This window comes from Phoca vitulina, unplaced genomic scaffold (assembly GCF_004348235.1).
Source record: "Phoca vitulina isolate PV1807 unplaced genomic scaffold, GSC_HSeal_1.0 scaffold28, whole genome shotgun sequence".
In the NCBI taxonomy this organism is placed as follows: Eukaryota; Metazoa; Chordata; class Mammalia; order Carnivora; family Phocidae; genus Phoca; species Phoca vitulina.
Genome location: NW_022589731.1, coordinates 20,331,444 through 20,352,750, shown reverse-complemented (window position 1 = coordinate 20,352,750; position 21,307 = coordinate 20,331,444). Strand labels below are relative to the sequence as shown.

General features: G+C 45.1%; 1 protein-coding gene across 1 annotated transcript in view; it reads right to left on the bottom strand.

The window, feature by feature from the left end:
• ZRANB1 (zinc finger RANBP2-type containing 1) overlaps positions 1–596 on the bottom strand; it is a 61,973-nt gene extending 61,377 nt beyond the window's left edge. The window contains exon 1 of the mRNA XM_032423434.1: positions 493–596. The gene's annotated coding sequence lies outside the window, so the exon portion shown is untranslated. The remainder of the gene's footprint in view (positions 1–492) is intronic.
• Between the last annotated feature and the right edge of the window lie 20,711 nt (positions 597–21,307).

Genomic DNA, 21,307 nt, shown 5'->3' with positions numbered 1-21,307 from the left:
TGGGAGGCAGAGAGGAAGCGGCTAAAGGGCCGAAATACAAGTTTGGAGACCAGCACCAACTTGTGGAGATGGAACCAAGTATTACGGCCTATTGCAGAGCAGGAGCGAAGCCCCACTCACCCGCCCGTAGGTGGCAGGAAAAGAAGTTGGGGGGCGGGAGGGGGGAATCTGGCGGAAGAGAGGTGGCAAGGCAGGCAGCGCGTCCAGCCGCGGCTGTTCGATGGTCGGTAAACAAGCGCGGCGGACCCACCCTCCCAGAGCCCCGGGCCTGTCCCCGCACGGAGAAAGCCCAAGATGCGAGCGCGGCGGCGGCCGACCGGGCCCCTCGCCTCGCGTCGCCTCCCCTCGCCCGCGACACCAACCCCAGGGGGCGCGGGCGGGCGGCCCCGGAGACCCGGCGGCCCGGGCGCCTTCAGGAAGCGAGGGGCCGAGCAGGCCGCAGAGGGGGCCGCGAGGGGCCTGCAGTGGGGCGCCCTCCCGGGGCCCACTTACCTGGCGGCGGCAGCTCCTCCAGCTCCTGCTCCTTCTCCCCGTCCGATGCTCAGCGCCCGGCGGCGGCGGCGGCGGCGGCAGCGGCGGCGGCGACTCCCCGAGCAGCCCGCGGCGACGAGCCGAGCCCGGCCCCTCTCCGCCTCCCTCAGTGCCGCCGCCCGCCCCGCTGCTGCCGCCTCCGCCCTCTCCCCTCAGTCAGGACATGGTCTCCGCGGGCCCGCGCGCGGCTCCCGGCTACCGGGGGGCGGGGGGGAGGGGGCAGAGGGGGCGGAGAGCAGGCGCGGAGGCGGGGGGCGCTCCGGAGGGAGAGGGGGGAGAGTGGTAGGGGGTCGGCCTCGGGCGCTGCGGCTCCTAATGGCGTCGGCGAGTGGCCCCGGAGCCAAATAAACCCCACGGCGAGCAGCACAACGTCAAGGCCCGACCCCGCCGCTCGCCGCCCTGTCATTGGCCCGGAGGCCGCCAGCGGCGCAGCCAATAGGCGGCCGCCTCTTTCCGGGCGCAGGAGGCGGGCCGCGGAGAGGTGACGTCATGCCCGCGCCCGGCCCCGATTGTGAGGCAGCTGCCGGCCGGGCTGCGGGCCCTGGGCGCTTTGCGGGGCGCGCCGAGAGGCGACAGGGCGGTGCGACGTACTCGGGGCAGGGGGACGCAGGCGACGCGCCGGGGGCGGCCCCTCGGCTGGCCGGCTCCCATTGCCCTGTTTGTGCTACCGATTCGCCCGACTTCCAAGCCCAACCCTGGGTCTCAGGGCTCCCGAGTTATTCAGTGACAGATTCTGCCTCGCTGTAATACAAACTCTTTATAAGACATCTGGGAAGATCAATGTTTAGGGTTTTACAGATCTATTTTTTACAATGTCTATTTTTTTACGTAAACCCTGCCTTCGAGGTGTGTATGTATATGTTTGTATGTTACATACGTACAGATATGCGTGATGAAGCCGTGGAATTCTATGCCAATTCTATCGCAAAATAAAATTTTTTTAAATCTAAGCCATGGAGACTTTGCTTTCCGCTCTCTTCTACTGTCTCCTAGCACTCTTACGGTTGCCTTTTCTGTAGCAAGGATTACCTTTTCTGTAAATTGTAAATTTAAGGCAGAGGCTAAATTACAACCCTGGAAAAAGTACTGCCAAGAGAGTTCCCAGAGCCCAAGTCTCAAACAGAGTATGTTCTATGGTGATGTATTTTGTATATTTCTTCTTTTACTTTAAATATGGCCAAATAGTTAAGTCATTTAGCCTTGTGCTAAAAGCCCGTGTGTCAAATTTTTCCAGCTGGAGAGCTTTGTTTTTCTTAGTGGGACTTGGCCTTGAGTTTTTCATACTTCAAATTTGTATTTCAAGAATCTGGAAGACCATAAAGTGCAGCAACTCTTTAAAAGTTGTAGACCTCTTTAACTTATCTGTTGAAGAACTATAGCACTGTCAAAGGTCATTAGCAGTTGTATTGGACACCTCAGCTTCAATAGGAAGGATTATTGAGAGTTTAATTGGATTTGTGAAACTGGGAGACTTCATTTAGTAAAACTATTCATGGTATTATTTTCATAAAAAGTTAAGGCTATGTGTATAGCCTTACTATGGCCACTAAAGAATAATACCTTGTAGAGCTACCCCTCACCAACGACCTTTGATAATGTTGGTATACTTTATCCTCACAGCCATTCCTGTGACAGAGATTTTCAACAATCCTCATCTTCCCAGAACATTATTTGGTCAAAGACTTGTCAATAAATTGAGTTTAAACGGCAACAGTCATTTGCCTACAAAACTTAACACATATTCTCAAACACATAATTAAAACAACTGTAGATTAAATTAAACAGCACATTACTATGTAAGAACAAATGGTTCAACCAACATTTCGCTTTGAAAGTATTTTAAGAGCTTCTGAGTACCTCCAGCTTCCCCTTCCTGGACCTCAGCTGCAAACCACCTCACCTAGGAGTCAACAAGAACCACAGAATTCGGTGTTTTTGTTTAGTTTGAGTTGTAGTTGATTTTGTTAAGGGGATCTTCTTGGGGTAAGGCTTATGAACTCTTCACTCAAGTTAGCAAACGTAAAGTAAGCACCATGTGCCAAGGAACAAGAAGTAGACAAAGATGAGTAAGACACATTCTGTGTCTGAAGGACTACAGCATAGGAAAGAGAGCAAGACAAAAATAACCATAATTATAATAGGAGGTGGAATGTGCTAAGTAAATTCAAATGAAAATTACCTTGTAATTGAGAGGAAGAGCAAATCCAAAAATGACTCTATGTTAAAGCTGGAAAAAAGTATGCACTATTTAAAAAAAAAAATAAAGTTCTTTTTATTAGAACTCTTGTACTAAAGTGTAGGGACAGTATAGTTTTGTTGACAGTTTGTTTTGGCTTTTGGGTGTTTCCCAAATAACCCGTAGAAAATAAAATTTCCATTTTACTTATTGCAAAGGTCTTGAATGCCAAATGATGCATCTGTACTTAATTCCTTTACTAGTTCAAAGCCATGGAAAGGTTTTGGGCAGGAAAGTGCCAATACTGGAGCTATATAACCTGGAATGTCTGTGGGACAAACTAGGGTAGAACTAGAAACAGGGACAAAGAAACCAATTAAGAAATAAGAACCCCAAACCAAAGTAGCTGTTGGAATGGAAAGGAGGGACAGACATGAAATAAGGTGGCAGGAGAAGGGTCAGGGTTTGCCAGTGTCTGAATCTGAAGCAAAAGAACCAAAAGTCTGAGAACCCTGGCTGATAGTGGGATGGTTAACAGTGTGAAACACGGGAGAGGAACTAGAGAAGAGGAGATCAGGTATGTCCAGATCCTGGGCTCAGGAGGAAATGTGTAGCAAGCAGGGGAAATGCTGGTCTGAAATGTGATAAGCCAGAGCTGAAGATAAACGTCAAGGGCCTATCTATGTAGAAGTGACCACTACAGTCATAGGAGTAGGAAACAAGAACTCTAAAGGAGGAGAAAAGACTGGTTGAAAAGACAGCAGATTAAAAAAAAAAAAAGTGTTCTCAAAGCCCAAGCGGCAGTAAGCCTCAAGAACATGGTAATAAACAATGTCCGATTCTAGAGACTTCAGAATTAGAACAGAGAAAAGGTCACTGGGTTTGACAAACAAGAGGCTTAGTGACCTTCTAGAGAACCATTCTCAGTGGGATGGTGGAGAAAGAAGCCAGATTTCAAAAGCTGAAGGCATGTGTGGGCATTGAAGCAGTGAGATTACAGGCTACCAGTCCAAGGCGTTTGCCAATGTAAAGAAGGCAGAAGATATAATAATAGACACAGGGAGTAACAAGAATAAGGGAAAGGTTTTGTTTTCCTTTACGTATTTTTTTAAAGAATTAGTGTATCTGTGTACTTTTGTAAACAGAGAAGGTAAAGAAGGAAAAAGTGATTCAAATCCAGTAGGGAGGTAACCCAGAACACAGTGATTTGTCTTGGCAGGCAGAAGGGCCCATACTTTCTCAGAAACAAAAGGAAAGACGACATGAAAAAATAGTGGTGCAGGGAGATTCTGATCAGAGGGAGGTGGTAGAGCAGACTCCATAGGCTTTCTCCTCCTGCAGGCAGCAGGCGCGGGTCACCTGCTCAGGGCTGGGCCGGGAAGCTGGAGGAGAACTGAGGGATGTCGGGACGAAGGTTGGGAGGAAGCAAACCAAGAAGAGTGGAGAAAGAAGAGCAACAAGGAACCACTTTCTCCAACAAGGTTGAGAAGTCCGGAGTCAAACCCAGAACAGGGGGGCCAGACCTCAGAGGCCACCTAGGGGAGATGACATTTCCAAATAAGGAAGATGAAAGGTACTCTGCTGAAGGAAAGGACAACAGGTGCAGCTTGCTTAGGGTCTGTCGGGCATCTGTGCTTCTATGAAGCAGGTTTTATAAAATTAGTGAGCTTCCCTCAAAAGAAATGCTAGAAAGTTCAATTGTTAAAAGAACAAATTCTCAGCCATGTTGCAGAAAATGTCAGTTGCATAAACTGCAAAGTATCTTCCACTTACTATATGTGATCAACATGATTGCTCAGTTAAAAAAAAAAATCTCTTTACAGTAGAAAATGCAATATAATAGTGCTGCTTGATCCATTCTTATGCAATAAATGACACTGTTTTGTGGAACACAAGATTATAGGATTATCCTGTGCCCGTCCTGGACACCAACCACAAACCTGCCTGGGATAAAATCTCTCATGAAAGGGCCAAGTATGTGTGTAAGGCATCAAACAGAATACCACTCATTTGATTTAACCAAGTCCTGGCCAGGCTGGGACTAGTCTCATCTCCATGGGTAAGAATTTAGGCTCATAGAAACAAACAAACAAACAATTTAGGCTCATAGAAACAAACAAACAAACACCCTACATCTAGATAAAGAAATTTTCATAAACCTCAACTAGGTATCCTTGGGAGTTAGAGGCACTAAGTTATGAGAGAACTGAAGTTTTTTTTAATCTTTTTAAGAAGTCTGGAGACATCAAATACCTGAAAGGACTTCCCTTGTATTTTTCTCTGGACCTAGAAAAGTTTTGTAAGAGGCAAAATGTGAGGGTGGAAAGAATGTGAACTTTGGAGTCAAACAGACCAGAGTTTAAATTCTGCTCTGCTGCATATCTATCCTGAGCCCCCATTTCCTCATCTGAGAAATCCAGGGTTGCTCTGACAGTTAATCAATCAGAGTCAATGAGATTAGAGACAAAAAGTCCTAGCAACAATCCTAAGTATTGGACAAATGTCAATTTCCCCACTTTGTGTTTCACTTAATTCAGATAACATTTATTGAGGAATCATGCTGTGTCAGGCACTGTGCTGTGTGCTGGTCACTGCACCAAGGGGCTAAGAGTCGGGGGGCAGTGGGGAGCAGTTCTTCACCTGGAGTCCCCATACCCTGTAGGGGTCTGTGACTGCAGATGGGAAGAAAAGACATCTTCAATTCCACTAACGTTTAACTGAAATGAAGAAATTACATTAATTACCAACGTGAGTCAACAAACCCCAGTAATATTAACAAACCTGTGGCTTTGGCACCATCAGAAATCACAGATTTCTTAGAACACATTACAATTGCACATAGCTCAAAATACACGTTATTCCCATCACAACTGTAAAGCCATGGTGGCCATTACACCTGCCACTAGCTTCTTAATGTGTTATTTTAAAAGCACTTAATGTTACAGCTTTTTTTAACATTTAATAACAAGGAAACCAATTAAATTTAATAGAGTTATCTCATTTATGCATTTAAGAAATTATTCTGAAATGGATATGACCTTTAAAAAAAGGTTGAGACCTGCATCTAGTTAGGGAAGGTTGAATTTTTTTCATTTCTCAGGAAAAGCAAACTCCATATAAAATAATCAGATTACTTATGTTCCAGTATAGGACACAGAATAGGCAAGCCATGCCATCCCTCGGAGAGTACAAGTGCAAAGGAAAGGCTGTGTTTTGCAGGTAAATATGATTAGCTCAGCAAGGAGAGAAGAGGAGGCAGGGACATAGTGGGGAAGATGAGGAGAGATGGGTCCCACTGAGGAAACTCTGAAAAAGTGAAAAGCAGGATTGATATCTGGTCAACCTCAAATGCGCTTTAACTTTAACCCCTTTTGAAGTATTTTTACCCAGTTTATAGTGTTTACAAGCAAACATCTTCCCATTCAGTGCTGACAAGTTAACACTTCCACCACCACCCCTAACACACACACACACACACACACACACACACACAGAGCAGAAATAAACATACTGATCTAGAATCTAATACTTTCTTATGTGTCTTATTATATAATACTCATGGAATTGAAAATATTTTCCCACTCTGCCAAACACTAAAGTGATAAATTATCTAAAAAATTAGGAATGCGACAATATTTTTCATTCCTCTCCTTCCAAACATTTCAGAGACCACAGTCTAAAAATACTTCAAAATATATGAAAGCATTCATGATGTCATTCAAGTATTTCTTAAATGAATAGGGATGAGTCAAGCAAATGGTCTCATTGGCTTCAAAAACAATATGTAGATTCAAATTGTGGACCAAAGAGAATAACCTGTATTGTAGCTTCCTGGCTCGGAGGAAAGCATGAAGTTCACAATATTTGGTTATCTTCAATGTAGAATATTTATAGTAGTTAGAAATTCACAATACACAAGCTACAAGTTAAAAGGGGGCTGGCAGACAGAAATGTAGTTTTAGGACCAATATAAAAATTATTCAGTTGTTCTATGAAGGAGTAAAACATGAATCTGTAACTAAGAGAATCACTGGCTGGTATTCATACGTTACCTGGAGCTTTAACAGCTTTCACAATGAATAAAAAGTATCATCTCTGTATGTGAGATATTTTGACTGTTTGGGGCACCTGGCTGGAGCATGTGACTCTTGATCTCGGGGTCATGAGTTTGAGCCCCACATTGGGCATAGAGGTTACTTAATAAGTATATATAGATATTTTGACTATTTGATTCACTGTTAAATCCTGAGTACCGAGAACGATCCTTGGCACATATAGGTGCTCAAGAAATATTTATTGAATGAATTAAATTCACTTTCTTGCTTTTATACTTCAGGATATTGCCAACCATCATTATTCTAGTTCCAAAGCCTAATGCGTTGAAATTTCGTTCAAGAACTCAAAACAGTTTGGTATTTCCTTTTGATTCTTTTTTTTTTTTTTTTTGGTTTGTAATTTATATATCTTATGCAGTATCTTGTGCAAAATTTTAAATGTCAAGTCTTATAAGTGAATGCAGATGAAAATTATATCTAACACATTCACTTTTACATTTAGCAATCTTTAAAAAAACAAGATATATTTTATGAAATTTGTCAAGGATGTAGTGGGCTTCAGAAGATTCATGGATGCCTTGAAATATAAGAAAATCCTCTAAATGGTTTATGCAGTTCCAGAGGGAGGGTCTATAGCTTTTATCAATTCTCTAAAGGCATTCAGGACCCAAAAAAACACTGATTTAGGCTATATTTCATCATTTTTTAGGCAACAATAATAATTAGTATCTTTAGGATACTTAAATTTTCTTTTTTAAAAACGATTTATTTATTTGCGTGAGAGAGGGAGCGCACACGCAAGCGAGGGGAGGGGCAGAAGGAGAGAGAGAATCTCCAGCTGACTCCCTGCTGAGTGCAGAGCCTGATGCTGGACTTGATCTCAAGACCCTGATATCATGACCTGAGCCAAATCAAGAGTGGAACGCTCAACCAACCGAGCCATCCAGGCACCCCTAGAATATTTAAATTTTCAAAGCACTTTAACATCCATTTTCCTACTCTATCCTTATCAGTTTTGTCAGGTAGGTGTTATCTCCACTGATTGAAGGGAAAGCCAAGGGACAGAGAGGTTACAAGACTCTCTTTAGGAATTAGAACACAGGCCCCAGAAGTTATAACCCAGTAACCCTGCCCCAGACTTTTTCATCGACCTAGCTGGGCCCCAGAAAACACAGAGCTTACCAAGGTTTTCATAAAACGTGTGGATTAAAACTAAATATCAGTGCCTTCTCTAATTTTGAGATTACTTTTTTCAAGAAGCAATCCTAGCAAATAGAATTTACCAGAAGGATGAGAGATTACTGGCCTCATTGCATTTGTGAAATAAGAGTCTTCCTAATTGTGGGGCAAATGAGAAATAGCATAAGCACCCAACCTGAAACCAAACTCATTCAGTGATGAACTTGAAAAAAGAATGTGCTCAAACTGAGTGAATTTCTCACCCAACCTTTTGGGATGGGTAATTAGCATCAGCTTCAGAGCACTTTGTTTCCGGAGCCCTGCCCAAGTCCCCTTGAAATGTTAGGGTCAGCAGGCAGGACAGTAACGGGGTAAGAAACAAGGAGATAAGGGAGTTAGCTGGAGTCCACGTGCACTGCAGGGTGGGCGGGTCTGGGGAAGAAGATGCTGACTCTTAGGGCCCACTCAGTACTCCACGCATCTGCCCTGGACCCCACAGTGGTAAGACCACCACTTACAAGTGTCTGGGAGCTCAGGCAGGATGTCAGCAACCTGCCTTGAGACCTCATTGAATTGTACAACTACCTTGCAGAACTACATCCTTCCTCTTTACATTCTTGTGAAAATGTAAACAATTTACAACTCTAGTGGTAAAAAACAAACAGCAGGAAAAACTTAAACTGTCCAGGGCCTTGCTTTAAATCTTACTCATGTTGAAAACATTTTCTCAAAACAAGTCATAGGCAAAATAACCATGGTCCCCATGCTTAGCGGTTGTCATTAGAAAACTTGCAAATCAATGTCCCAGGCAGAAACAGCACGCTCCAATGAGAAAATTGAAATTCTTTACAAACGTGTGGGCGAGGTTGAAGAAAACTAACAAGGATGGCGAAACAGCCCTGAGCTGGCAGGAACCCGAGCCACTACCAAATCCTGGGGAGGGACCATTGTAGGGAGGGCCACCTGGCAGGAGCCTTCCCAGGGTAACATAGCCACTGTCAACCTAAGGCCCAGCAGGAACCATCCAGAGTAAACATCCTGGTGCCTCCCTCCTCCCTCCAGTCTCTGGATAGGGCTTCCCACTGGCCAAACCAAACCAGTGACCATAAGGCCAGGGAGCCATTGACACAGCGCTCACAGGCCAGTCTGCCCCGGGGGCACAGAGCCAGTGGGTCTGGAGGGACAAATAAAAGCTCTCCAGTCAACAGACACTAGAACGCATGCAAAAGAATGGTTACTTCCTGGGGCGCCTGGGTGGTTCAGTCGTCTGACACTTGGTTTCGGCTCAGGTCATGATCTCACGATCCGTTGTGGGACTGAGCCCCACGTCGGGCTCTGTGCTCAGCACGGAGTCTGCTTCAGATTCTCCCTCTCCCTCCTGCGCACTACCCCCCTCTCTCTCAAATAAATAGATAAAATCTTAAAAAAAAAAAAAAAAAAAGCATATTTCTAGAACTCTACTTGGAGGCAACAACTATCACTATCACTATTTTGAATCCATTTGCCTAAGCAAAGACTTTTCCACCCAAAGACAATGTATTTTGAGAACATCTGAATTTCCTTTTGCTACTTCAGCATGGTTTTATGCCATAAAAAAGAATCACGTTAATCCATTCTAGAGCTGAAGCTCAGGAAAGATGGATGTCAGCAGTGGTCCAGACACCTTCCAGAGAGATAATGGAAAGTCATCAGGGAACGTCTTCCTAAAGAGGTAGGAAAAAGTTTAAGTCCATAAAGTTTCTCTCTCTAGCAGCGTCTCTTTGGACTGAAATGATTTATCACAAAAGGTAAGTTTTGTTGGAGCCTCCACTGAATTTAATGCCAGTCATCCTCAAATGTTAAACAATTAAACTATATTTCCACAGCAGGCGGATATAAGAGACTTTCCTTTTATGATTTTGTCTTATGGTATAGCTTTGAGTCTGTCTGCAGGATTTCCATCACTGAAATCAGGATTAGAGATGAAGAATCTCTTATATTATCAAGTAGGAAAGAATTACGTGAAGAAGCCAGCTCTAACTCAGAGATAACTATGGTTTAATAAAGCAGAGAGATTCATAAATGACATGTAGCTTTGTGTTAACATAATATTCCTGAAAGCTTCGCTAATCAGAAGGGAAACCCCCCACGAAGAAAACATTAGCAGTTTAATCACCAGCTTGCCCTGCACAACAGATAACTGATGACATAGTGGCCCACGGTCATTGTAACTGAAGCATGACGTTTTTCTTGCGTTGCTCTGTTGAGAGACAACGTCTGTCACCGTGAGAAAGAAAGAAAATGAATCTTCCCGAGGGAGGCATACTCTTGCTCAAGACCTGAGAAACAGGGCACCTGGGTGGCTCCGTAAGTGAAGCGTGTGTCTTCAGCTCAGGTCATGATCTCAGGGTCCTGGGATTGAGCCCACGTCAGGCTCCATGCTCGGCGGGGAGTCTGCTTCTCCCTCTCCCTATGTGCTCTCTCTCAAAAAAAATGGATAAAATCTTAAAAAAAAAAAAAAAAAGAGCTGAGAAATAGACCACTTAAAAAAAAAAAAATACATTCACTTACCATCAGAAAGCCTCACGTACTGTATAAAATTGCCTGAGCAGATGTTGTACTGTGGTGTGGGTCAAGAGAAAGGAGCTTTCTTTGTTGAAGATTAGTTTCAACAGGAAAAAGAAAAGAAAAAAAAAAAGGTAAGATGTTCGTTTGGAAATGTTTTCATTTTGGCCCAGAACTTAAATTAATACCATTGTAACCAGCCCATTATTATTTCCTTTCTCGCATGCATGTTTAAAAAAATTATTTTGTCCTAAAAAATACAAAGTTCTGTATAACTACAGTGAAATCCTCTTTTATTTGACCGTACAATACCAAAGCAGATGAAATGGGAGACTGCTTAAGTTGACATACACAAAAGCAATAAAGATGATAGAATCTACATTCCCCATTGGAACTTCTCATCTGAATTTTAAAAAGCTAGAATGAGAACATTTTAAAATATAGTTTCTCATGGCCCTAGGAGTTAGGTATTGATTTATTTTCCTGAGATTTATAGCCCTCATAACTTGAAAAGAAAACAAGTTTGCAGATTGTGGCAGAAATTGTTAGAGACTCTTTCCAACATCTGTTCCCCTTTCTCTCTGAAGCAACAGAATATCGGTTTCTAACAAAATTGTTACTCAGCTAATGCCTTTCCTGTATTTCCAAGTCTCTAGTATAGGTAGGTGTGGCCATGTTATTAAATTCTGGCCTATAGTGAGTGTGTGTGAGTGTGTGTGTGTGTGTTGTGAGGGATTTGATGGGGATTTCCCTCAAAAGGAAGGAAAGAGGCCATTCAGCTCACCCTATCTTCCTTCCTGGAGTATGGTTGTAATGGCAGGAGCTCCTGTGGCCATCCTGAACCATGAGGTGATTTTGAGGATGGTAGAGCAGAAATATAGTCCATGCATGGTCTGCCTTCTACCAGACAGCTCTTACGTGGAAAAGATACATCTGTCTTATCGAGGGCACTGTTATTTGGGGATTTTCTTTTGCAAACAACCTATTGGAATATCCACTTCCTGATGTGGAAGAATTGCTCTTGTTCCTTTTCCTGCAGCTTTACATTTTTATTATCTAACACTCCATTTTTTTTTTTCTTTTTAGGCAAGAAACCCTAGTGAGTAACTGAAATAAGGAGGGGAAAAAGATCATTGCGAAAAGTGTTTAATTCTCAGAAGATGCCAGAGATAACTTTCCCAAATCTCTAAAAATATGACAATAAATGAAGTGTCTGTTTCAAAGAGAACTGAATTCATAAACATTACAGTTTAAAAAAAAAAAAGAGGGGGATTCTAACCAGAATATTTTTTATATGACATTTCCAAAGCTTAAAATAACTTCTAACTAAAATTGAATCTTATGCAGGCAGATTTTAACCAAAAAGCTTGTGCTATTGCACACTACTCACAACTCCTTATGACCCGGATACAGCCATGGGTGGGATGACAAGGAAGGTGACACGAAGGACAGATGTGGTACCTGGGGCGTCCTCCTTCACCTCAGCTTCTTGCTCAGATGTCTCTTTCCAAAACCCCAACATCTAAAATTTTAACTCACCCGCTTTGTATCAGCATCACTGCTCAACACTTTCTATCCCTCTTCCATGCTTTCACTTTTCTTGTTAGTACTACCACTAACATACATAACTTTATATATATATGTAAATATATATACACACCATATGTATACAGCATATATATATATATGGATATGGTATCTAGGTTCATACAACTCCAGATAGGGAGGGTTCAGGTGCAGAGAGGCCCGGCGGCCAGCCTCAGGACATGCAACCAATGCAGTCACGCAGGACTTGCACACAGGGGGGCCCACACTTGGGGTCTAAAGCTCCGTGGTTGGTTGCTGTCTTGAATTGCTGACTTAATTTTATCTCTGCATTTGTGTTTTATAAGTGAAGTCTGATGGGTTAGTGGAGTATGCTCCTGGATTCACTCACTGTCTAACCGCCCTCCACCTCTTCCCATCCCTAGGATAGGAGCTCAGCTGCCCAATCCCCCGTCCCAAGTAGTGAGCACTTCTGCCTTGCTCTTGGCAGGATCCTGGGTGCAGGCACCCAAAGAACCAGGTGGGTCATATATGCCCTGTGTGCCAAGTCACCAGGCAAGACCCCAGGCAGCTATGGGGTTTGGCATTCACCCCACAAAAATCCCCATGGCCAAGAGAACGTGACATTAAATAGGAAATAAAGAAAGCTGTGACTGGTGGAGAGAGAGAAATCATGGGTGAATCAGAAAAAGGCTTTTGAATGAGGAACCTGCGTTTTCACATTGCACTGGGCCCTGCAAATGACGTAGCCGGCTGCACCTGGCACCGAAGGGAAAGGGGCCAAGGAATAGACTCTACACAGGGTCCTGCCAAGCCTACCTAGTCCTGCGGCAGGATGCCCCTTAGCTGCCGCCCTCCACACCCTGCCCCTGTCTGCCAGCAGGTGCCAAGCGCAGGATGCACAGAGCCCCCAAGCTTTTTCCAGTTCTGGTCAGTGAGGCAGGGGTCAGCCCCTCCTTCAGCCATGTGTCAGGTTCACCCCGATGCCCTTTTGGACCAAGATCTGTCCAGATGTGAATGCGTGGAGGCAGCGGTGTGCTGGTAAAGGTTTAAAACCCAGCTCTCTGGGAGTGGGAGCCCTGATTTGCAGCTGCCACGCTGTAAATATTCACACAGGGCCAATTCCGAGCTCCCTATATTTGATAACCAGTTCATAAAATTCTTGAAAACTTAACAATTGGCTCTCATCAATGAGCATAAGCAGGTTGCTGCCCCTTACTTCGTGGAGGGGAGAGGAAAGAGAACTCGCTGTGATTTCATCTATAACCTGGAACAACATGGGCAGATAATTCACAAGAAAAAAAAAAAACCCCTGAAGAACCAGCAAATGAGAAAGGATTCACAAAATGATTATGAAAACATAAATAAAACAGAGGAGTATATTACTTTTTAAAAATCAGACTGGTAAAAATGCTAAATCTCAGGTTTTGGTGAAATGCGTGACTGGCAAGAACGTAAATCTGTGCAGACAGATTTGGAAAGCACTTTGACGGCATCCAGTAAATTTAAAATGTATATCAGGTCAGCAGCTCTTCTCCAGGTTAGTTCAGGGAAACACCCCCATGAGTGCAAGGATGTCCACCCCAATCATCACAGTGGGTGCCCTGCCCCATCATCCAGCTTCAACAATCATCAACTCACGGCCAGCCTCGTTCCAATTTTCTCCCCACCTGCTTTCCCACCTTCCATATGATTTTGAAGTCAATCTCAGACAGCATAGCATTTCATCCATAAATATTTCTGCATCCCTGAATAAAAGACAGAGACCTGAACAGGCTTTTGTTGGGTATGGGGGAGAGAAATTCCAGCAGAGTAATCAGAGAAGGGTGGATAAAAAGGCAAAGGTACTTTTCTGAGCGCTCTGGAGTTTGGTTAATTCAAGAGTAATGTTACAAGTGCATTCCCTGAGGAAATTGTCCCTGTTCCCTACCAGACACAGCAGGCCGAGGGGACAGCCTTCTGGTGCTCGGCAGATTTGAAGGTCAAATAGAATCTGTACTAGGTAATCAGCTTAGTGGATAATACACTAAGAACTGACATTTGCATGATACTTACAACCTTCCAGTGTAGGGGGTTGCCTCCTGTTTTCATAATGTCTCCCTTGATTATTACACTTTATTGTCATTATTTGAAAATACGTACCTGATTAGTGATACTCGGTCAATAAAAATGCCGAATGTATAAATAACCACGTGAGAGGTCTCTAAAATGGCAGTGACCTTTGATTGCTAAATTCACTCCCACCTCTAAACTTTTGTCTCAATGTAATATTTCATACTCGAAAAAGTTATGCTAATAGCAATGACTTTCCAGATTGTTTATCAACGTTAATCAAATCCTCCTTTCCAAATTGCTGCTTTGGTCTGTGATTTGTGGAAGGAGCTTCAGAATTGTGTTTTAATCCGAAAATGAATAGGCCAGAGGTTGAAAAGAAGAAAAGGAAAAATGAGACAGACAATTTCACATTTTAAGAGGTGCTGTATCAAAACCTTAGTAAACTGCTCTATATTTAGTTTCTGATTAAGTGCTAGAAAACTCCCAGAATACAACAGAAAACATCATCTCTACATGGAACATGGTTTCAATAATTCCTACATGCTACACATAATCCTCAAAACTGTCTCCTTACTCACTGTCACTCAGTACAAATCATCACTGACTCATTAGATCTTAAGCAGCAAGCAGCTGGTGGGGAAGGGAGAAAGAAAGTGCAAAGGCACTGTGGTTACCCTGAAAACACAAGTATCTGCTTAGCTTTTCAGTAACATTAAGTCCACAGCTCGCCCTAAAGCCTGTGCTACCATCAGATTGAACCTCCATCTAGAGCAATGGCAAACATGCATGAAATGACAGGAATGGGACACTGTTATACTCCAAGAGCAAAAGATGCAGAGCTGTTGCGACTCCATCTACCGGGCAAGAGCCATCCTCCTCAATGGAGCTCTCCCGATCCCAATCCTTAAGCCACTTTGTACCTTTCCTCCCTATAATCTGCAACTCCTGCCCGTCTTTTATAAGCCCCTAAACAGTCTCTTTATTGTTTTTGTTTACTTATACAGTCATTTGACTTCAAATTTTCATTATGGTATTTAGAGCCAGGGTGAACTCACCTATTTTATGGAAATAAATGCTTGCCATTTATTGCCTGGCTCATCTCTTGGCGGGTGAGGGGTATGGAGAGGATGGGGAATGCTCCCAACATGTTGACTCTCCCTTCATGGTCTTTGTCCAGCAGCAGGAAGAGTGGGATGGTCCAGACTGAGGCTCTGGGGTCACCCACCTATAATACCAGCTCATGATATTGAGCCAGACACTGCATCACGCAGCCTCTGCTTACCCATCTGTAAAATGGGAACAATAATATACCCAATTGAGGAATGTGTGTCACCCTGACCTTAGAAGCATGATGGAGAGGGCTAAACACAGGACTGAGCGTCACAGAAGCTCCTACAGCTCCCCCTCAAGCCTGGATGCCACCTCCAACTCCTTCCTGCCCACGGCCAACCAGCGACTTCCAACCAGGGACTTCTCCCTTAGCCTCTTTTATAAAATAAATGGGTTAGAGGAGGTCATGAATAAATTCACTTCCGGGTGTAAAATTCTAGTAAGTCCTTCTGAAATGACTGACCCACTGTCCCTTGTTTTTACAAGACAATATACAGACCCTAGAGAATGTGAAATTCTGATCAGATAACAGAGCCCTTGCTTCTGTGCGCTAAACCTGCACGTGGAGGATCCGCTTGAAGAACTTTGCAATGAACAAACCCAGAAGGGGCTGCTGGACCCCCTGATAGAAAACACGGTTTGTGTTTACAAAGCCAAGAGCAGGTGACCTCCTTTCACCTGGCGAGAAATGATTTTTATAGGACATCACCGTGATCTCTCCAAGTCTGTGTCCTTGCTTTTCTGCGTGGAACGGACAGCCCTCCCTAAGGGCTCAAAGTGGGCGAACTCATGTATCCATTAACCTTTATTCGTACCACATTTGACTGTTTGCAAAGCACTGTCACAACCATTGTCTCCCACGGGAGCCAATTCGTGCTGAGTCTAAATCCTTTTCCAGAAACCCTAACTATTCTGGAGAATGTGGGTATCTCCAACCCCCCAACACTGAGGCACCTCAGCTGGGGCTCCCACCAAAAGATTATCATGGCAGGTTTTGAGAACGTATTTTTTCCAAGTACATTGTTTTGTCTTTTGAATGTGCATAGAAGATGCCATATTTCATGGAGTTTAATATGTGTATTTTTTCACATTTAACGTCTTTGAATTCATGGTGCAGCTCACAACGCAGCCTTAGCTTTCTGTCTTAACCCTGTGTCCTGGGTTCAATAGTGTCCTCCAGAAATTCATGTCCAACTGGAACCCTGGAATGTGACCTTATTTGGAAACGAGGTCTTTGGAGATGCAATCAGTTATGATGAGGTCATACTGGTTTTTTTGGGTGGGGGGGCCTGATACCGCTATGACTGGTGTCCTTGGAAGGAGAGGAGAGGACACACAGAGACACAGAGACACAGGGAAGAAGGCCATAGGACAATGGAGGCAGAGACAGAGGTGACGTGTCTGCAAGCCAACGGGCACCAAGAATTGCCAGCACCCAACAAAAGCTGGGAAGAGAGGAAGGATGCTCCCCTAGATTCTTTGGATGAAGCATGGTCCTGCCAACAACTTGATATTTGATTTTTAGCCTCCAGAACTGTGAGAGAATACCTTTCTGTTGTCTTAAGCCAGTCAGTGTGTGGTACTTTGTTAGGAAAGGTTTCGGAAACTAGTACACCCTGCAAAGTGTGTACATGCATGTGGGGACACACACACATACTCAACACGCACGTGGGTTTGGTTTTCATTTCCATTTCCACACTCACACGGGAAGGATGAAGAGAATTACCATCTCCCGAGCTGCCAGGCTCACACTGTGCTAACTGGGCTCGAGGAAGCCAGCTCATGAATTCCTACAACCCCACACCATCCGTACCCATTTACAAAGGAGGATCTGAGCACAGGGTGGCTAAGCTGGGCTCCACCATTAGATCCTGGCAAGGAGAAAGTCACGTGTTTTGAAATGAAAAGCACTGACCAGGCAGCCACAATGTCAGTCTTCTGCTCAGTACGGGACAAAGAGTGTCACGGGAACCCTCCTTAAACTCAATGTGTTGAGTGTTCTGAACTTGTCTTTAAAGGGTAAACGTTTGCCTCCTCCATCTGCCCCACAGTCTAAAGGAAGAGTCAAGCGTCTAGGGAGCAGTAACAATGGGAATAAACCATCCTTGGAGCTGAGCTTCAGCTGGGATTCTGGGAGCATCTCAAAAGGCCAACGCCCCCAGGCCTCCCTTCCTGACAAGTCCCTAGCGCCCCAGGTCCTCCCGAAGCCAGGATACCACTCCCCAGGGCTGCCCTGCTGGTCTTAGGACACAGCAGGTGGAATGTATTGCTATTTGCATGTGGTTCCTTTTCAAGACAGAAGGAAGACAGAGAGGAAGGGAGGGCTTAGCACAGGACCTGGAACCTAGCAGCTTCTGTCACTCCGCTCTGCAGGACACCGAGCTGCTTTGTCATCACTACAGAGGGATCTTTCCCAAGTCTTGACAGTTGGCACAAGAGGCCCCTTCCACGGCCTCATACGTGACAAACACACACACACAAAGCCCATAGGTTAAAGAGCACATGGTGTTCAGGCCACTTGGGAGCCTATGCTCAACGATGGCATGAGCACAGGTCATGACTGGAAACATACACACCCAGGACACGCTAGTCAGGCCTCAGGGAAACCTTTCTCTACAGTTCCTGGCTGCTCTCCTTGAAGAGAAGGTGGCTGAGCCCCATCACCCTGGAGATCTGTGGTTGCGCTGTTACCAACGTTGGAGACAGACCCGATTTCCAAGGAGCAGAAGGGATTTGGCCAGGGGAAAAGACTGAGAAAGACAGATTGGCCAATTTGTCGAATCTTCAAATAGCGTAACTACGACAGAGTCTTGCAAAGAACAGCATCATTCCCCAGTAGTCCTAGATGCCTTTTTGTCCCTGTTCCTTCATTTCCTAATTCAGGATTGGAAGGTATTCACAAATGAACAGAGTCTTCACCGGAGTTGCTCATGGTGGCCTAGGAACACCGTGCAATATTATACAATTCAGGTCATTCTGAAATGTGTTCATAAGTACATCTCAACGTAATCTTGTGAAGTACAATGCCAGTTATTTACCTTCCTCTACAGATCTAGCTATTGCTTGAAGAGATGGGGAAATTTGCAATATAAACGATAGCAGTTTATATGGTGAAATTTAACATGCTGTAATCTTTTCTGCAGTAAAGATAATTTGTCACAAGTAATCCTAGACAACGCTTGATTCTGATATATGAAACCCACGGCTCATTTCTGAATCTAACTATTGCTTTAATAATTTTACTGACAATTTCAGTTGCCATTGCTTCACCAGAGTAAAGTTTCTCCAAATTGAAATTTAAAGATTTTCTTTTTAACTTGAGAGACAGAGAGAGAGAGCACGTGCAAGAAAACGACAGGGAAGGGGCAGAGGGAGAAGCAGACTCCCTGCTGAGCAGGGAGCCTGGTGTGGGGCTTGATCCCAGATCACCAAGATCAAGACCCGAGCCAAGGGCAGATACTTAACTGACTACCACCACCCAGGCGCCCCTCCAAATTGAAATTTAAATTAAAAAAAAAAAAACTACCCAAGAACTACAATGACTCAAAGTTGTCAAAATTAGTACTACTGTCAATAGAACACAAATTATCTGAAAATTTTGCCTATAACAATATAAATAATGACTTTGCTGCAATACAGGAAAGAAAAATAAACATTGTAGCACAAATACAGAATAATTTGTGAATTTTGTCTTTATCACTTGCACAAACATAACCAGCCCATTAACAAAGCACCTAGACGTTTACAATAATAATTCAGTTTCTTTGATATTTTTGCCGACTTTCTGCAAGTAAAAGCCATGGCTTTATAAATAGAAATTTTTTGTTGTTTTGTCATTATGAAGACATATTTGTTGAGGCAGGAGGATAGAACATATTTTTATGTATCAGTTGGGGGACTTGTTAATGACTTTTCAACATTGGACACATGGCATGTGGGCCTCCACTCCCACTCCCGCCCTGGGCCCTGCCAATGGTGGGGGAAGGCCTGTGCTCTGGGCCTCCAGTTTTGGCACATACATGCATGAGCGGTGGACAGTTCCATTTTAAATCACAGGAGCTCTGATGCATCTCCGGGGGAGGCGCCCCTTTGGCCAGAGGGCTCAGAGAAAAGCCCCTCTAGGGGGTATGGTAGGTAGAAGCTACTCCCCAGAGGATGCATTTCTTCAGTACATCCTTCTCCTCCCTCTGGGTCATTGTACAAGTCACTCCAAGGCCCCAGGTACTGGCTCTGGGCCTTAAGAAAGGGTAAGACCAGGAGTTGGCCAATGGGCGGCTGGCCAGAGCTAGGACGAGCATCCGGGAGTGGGTGTAAGTGGTACAATACAGGAGGAGCTAGAGTGGGGTGAGTCCACATGAGTGTAGTCAAGGCGCTGCCCAAAACAGATGCTAGGAGGACCTGACGTTCCCTCCAAGCCCCAGGAGCACGAATAAGGGTGTACTGGGGGCCGGGGGTGTCTAAGAGCAGACCTAAGTACAGAGGCTCCAGAGCAGCCCCTGACATCCGGCGCAGCACTGGGGCCATCTAACTCAGGCACTGCAGCATTGGCTGGAACCCTAGAAAATCTGGTCCATTCCGTGCAGGTGAGGTGTCTCAGTCAAGCACCTTTGGCGGGGTGAGATCGCTGTCGCAAACATGGCAACCGAGCTCCACCTCCTTCACCAGGCCACGTCCAGAGAGGGCATGAGGGTTCCTCCAGTGTGTCTCCAACAAATGCTTGCACACCCTATGAAACATGGTTGTCCAGTGGCTCAGCGGTGAAGGATCAGGGTGGAAAATCTGGAGCTCTAGCGCTCCCTTCCTGAGGCTGCATCAGTCTCCCCTGACTAGGGGTAGGTTCTAGCCCCCCACAGAGGGGAGAGTGTGCTGGGCATGGCTGACCCTGCGGTCAAGAGCCTGCCTCTCAGGGGAGCCAAGGAGTGGAAGACAATGCACTAAGCAGGTGGTGGTGAGTCTTTGGAGATTTCTAGTCCCCAGCCCCGAATCCGGAGGGACTTGTCAACCTCGGCCGAGTTTGCAGGGCCATGTCATCTGGCAGCTGTGAGTTCAGCATCCTTTTATCAAGGGGGTTATTTGGTCGTTTTAACAACTGATCATAACTCAGTCAATTGTCAGAGTCAAGAGGCTGATCAGATTTGGGTCTGAAGTGGATGCGAACCACGAAATCACCTCTCAGATGTCACCGAGCAGCTTCATCTACACAGAACCCAAACTCACACAGAACACCCCATCCCCTCTCTCAGAAATCGAGCGTGTCAGCATTTACAGGCCATTTCCAGCACCATGGCAACCCACACACAACACATAACAGCATCTGGAGATTCTAGACCGTCAGCCTGGGGCCCAAAGCAAAAGACAGAGCTGCAGCATTTAGACTAGCTCATTCACTGAAGGAATTAAAATTAAGAATTTAAGACATGAGGGCCTGATAAATTCTTGACTTGATGACAATTTTTCCCTCACGTAATCTAGAAGAGGAAACAAAACTGTGTGTCTGTTTCGTTCTGACCAACCGGAGTGATGGATAAGGGGCAGAGAAGAAGCAGGGTCACTGCAGAGTGGCCAAGACGTAGCGCCCTCACCAGGCATTTATCCAGGGTTCTTAAGAAAGCAGCTCTCGGGCGCCCGGGGGGGCTCAGTCGGTTAAGCGTCTGCCTTCGGCTCAGGTCATGATCCCGGGGTCCTGGGATCTAGCCCCACATCAGGCTCCCTACTCATGGGGAGCCTGCTTCTCCCTCTGCCTGCCGCTCTCCCCTGCTCATGCTCTCACTCCCTCTCTCTCAAATGAATAAATAAAAAAACTTTAAAAAAGAAAAAAAGAAAGAAAGCAGCTCTCAAAAGATGTAGAGGAGAGCTGCCTATGTCTCAAGGGCCTGGAAAATCCTGGCTCGGCTCCTACATCATTTCTGTGAAGAATGGTGGCGTCCAACAGCAACAAGGCCACACAAGGACTTGGCGGGGACGGCGGCTGCCTGCAGGAAGGGGAGCTGGGAGGTCAGAGGGGCTGTGCCAAGGCCCTGTGGGCCAGGCCTCTGCAGTCTGGGGGCCTCGCCAGGCAGAGGAAATCTGCAGCAATCTGACCCCCAGCTCCCAGCTGCAAGAACACTGCACA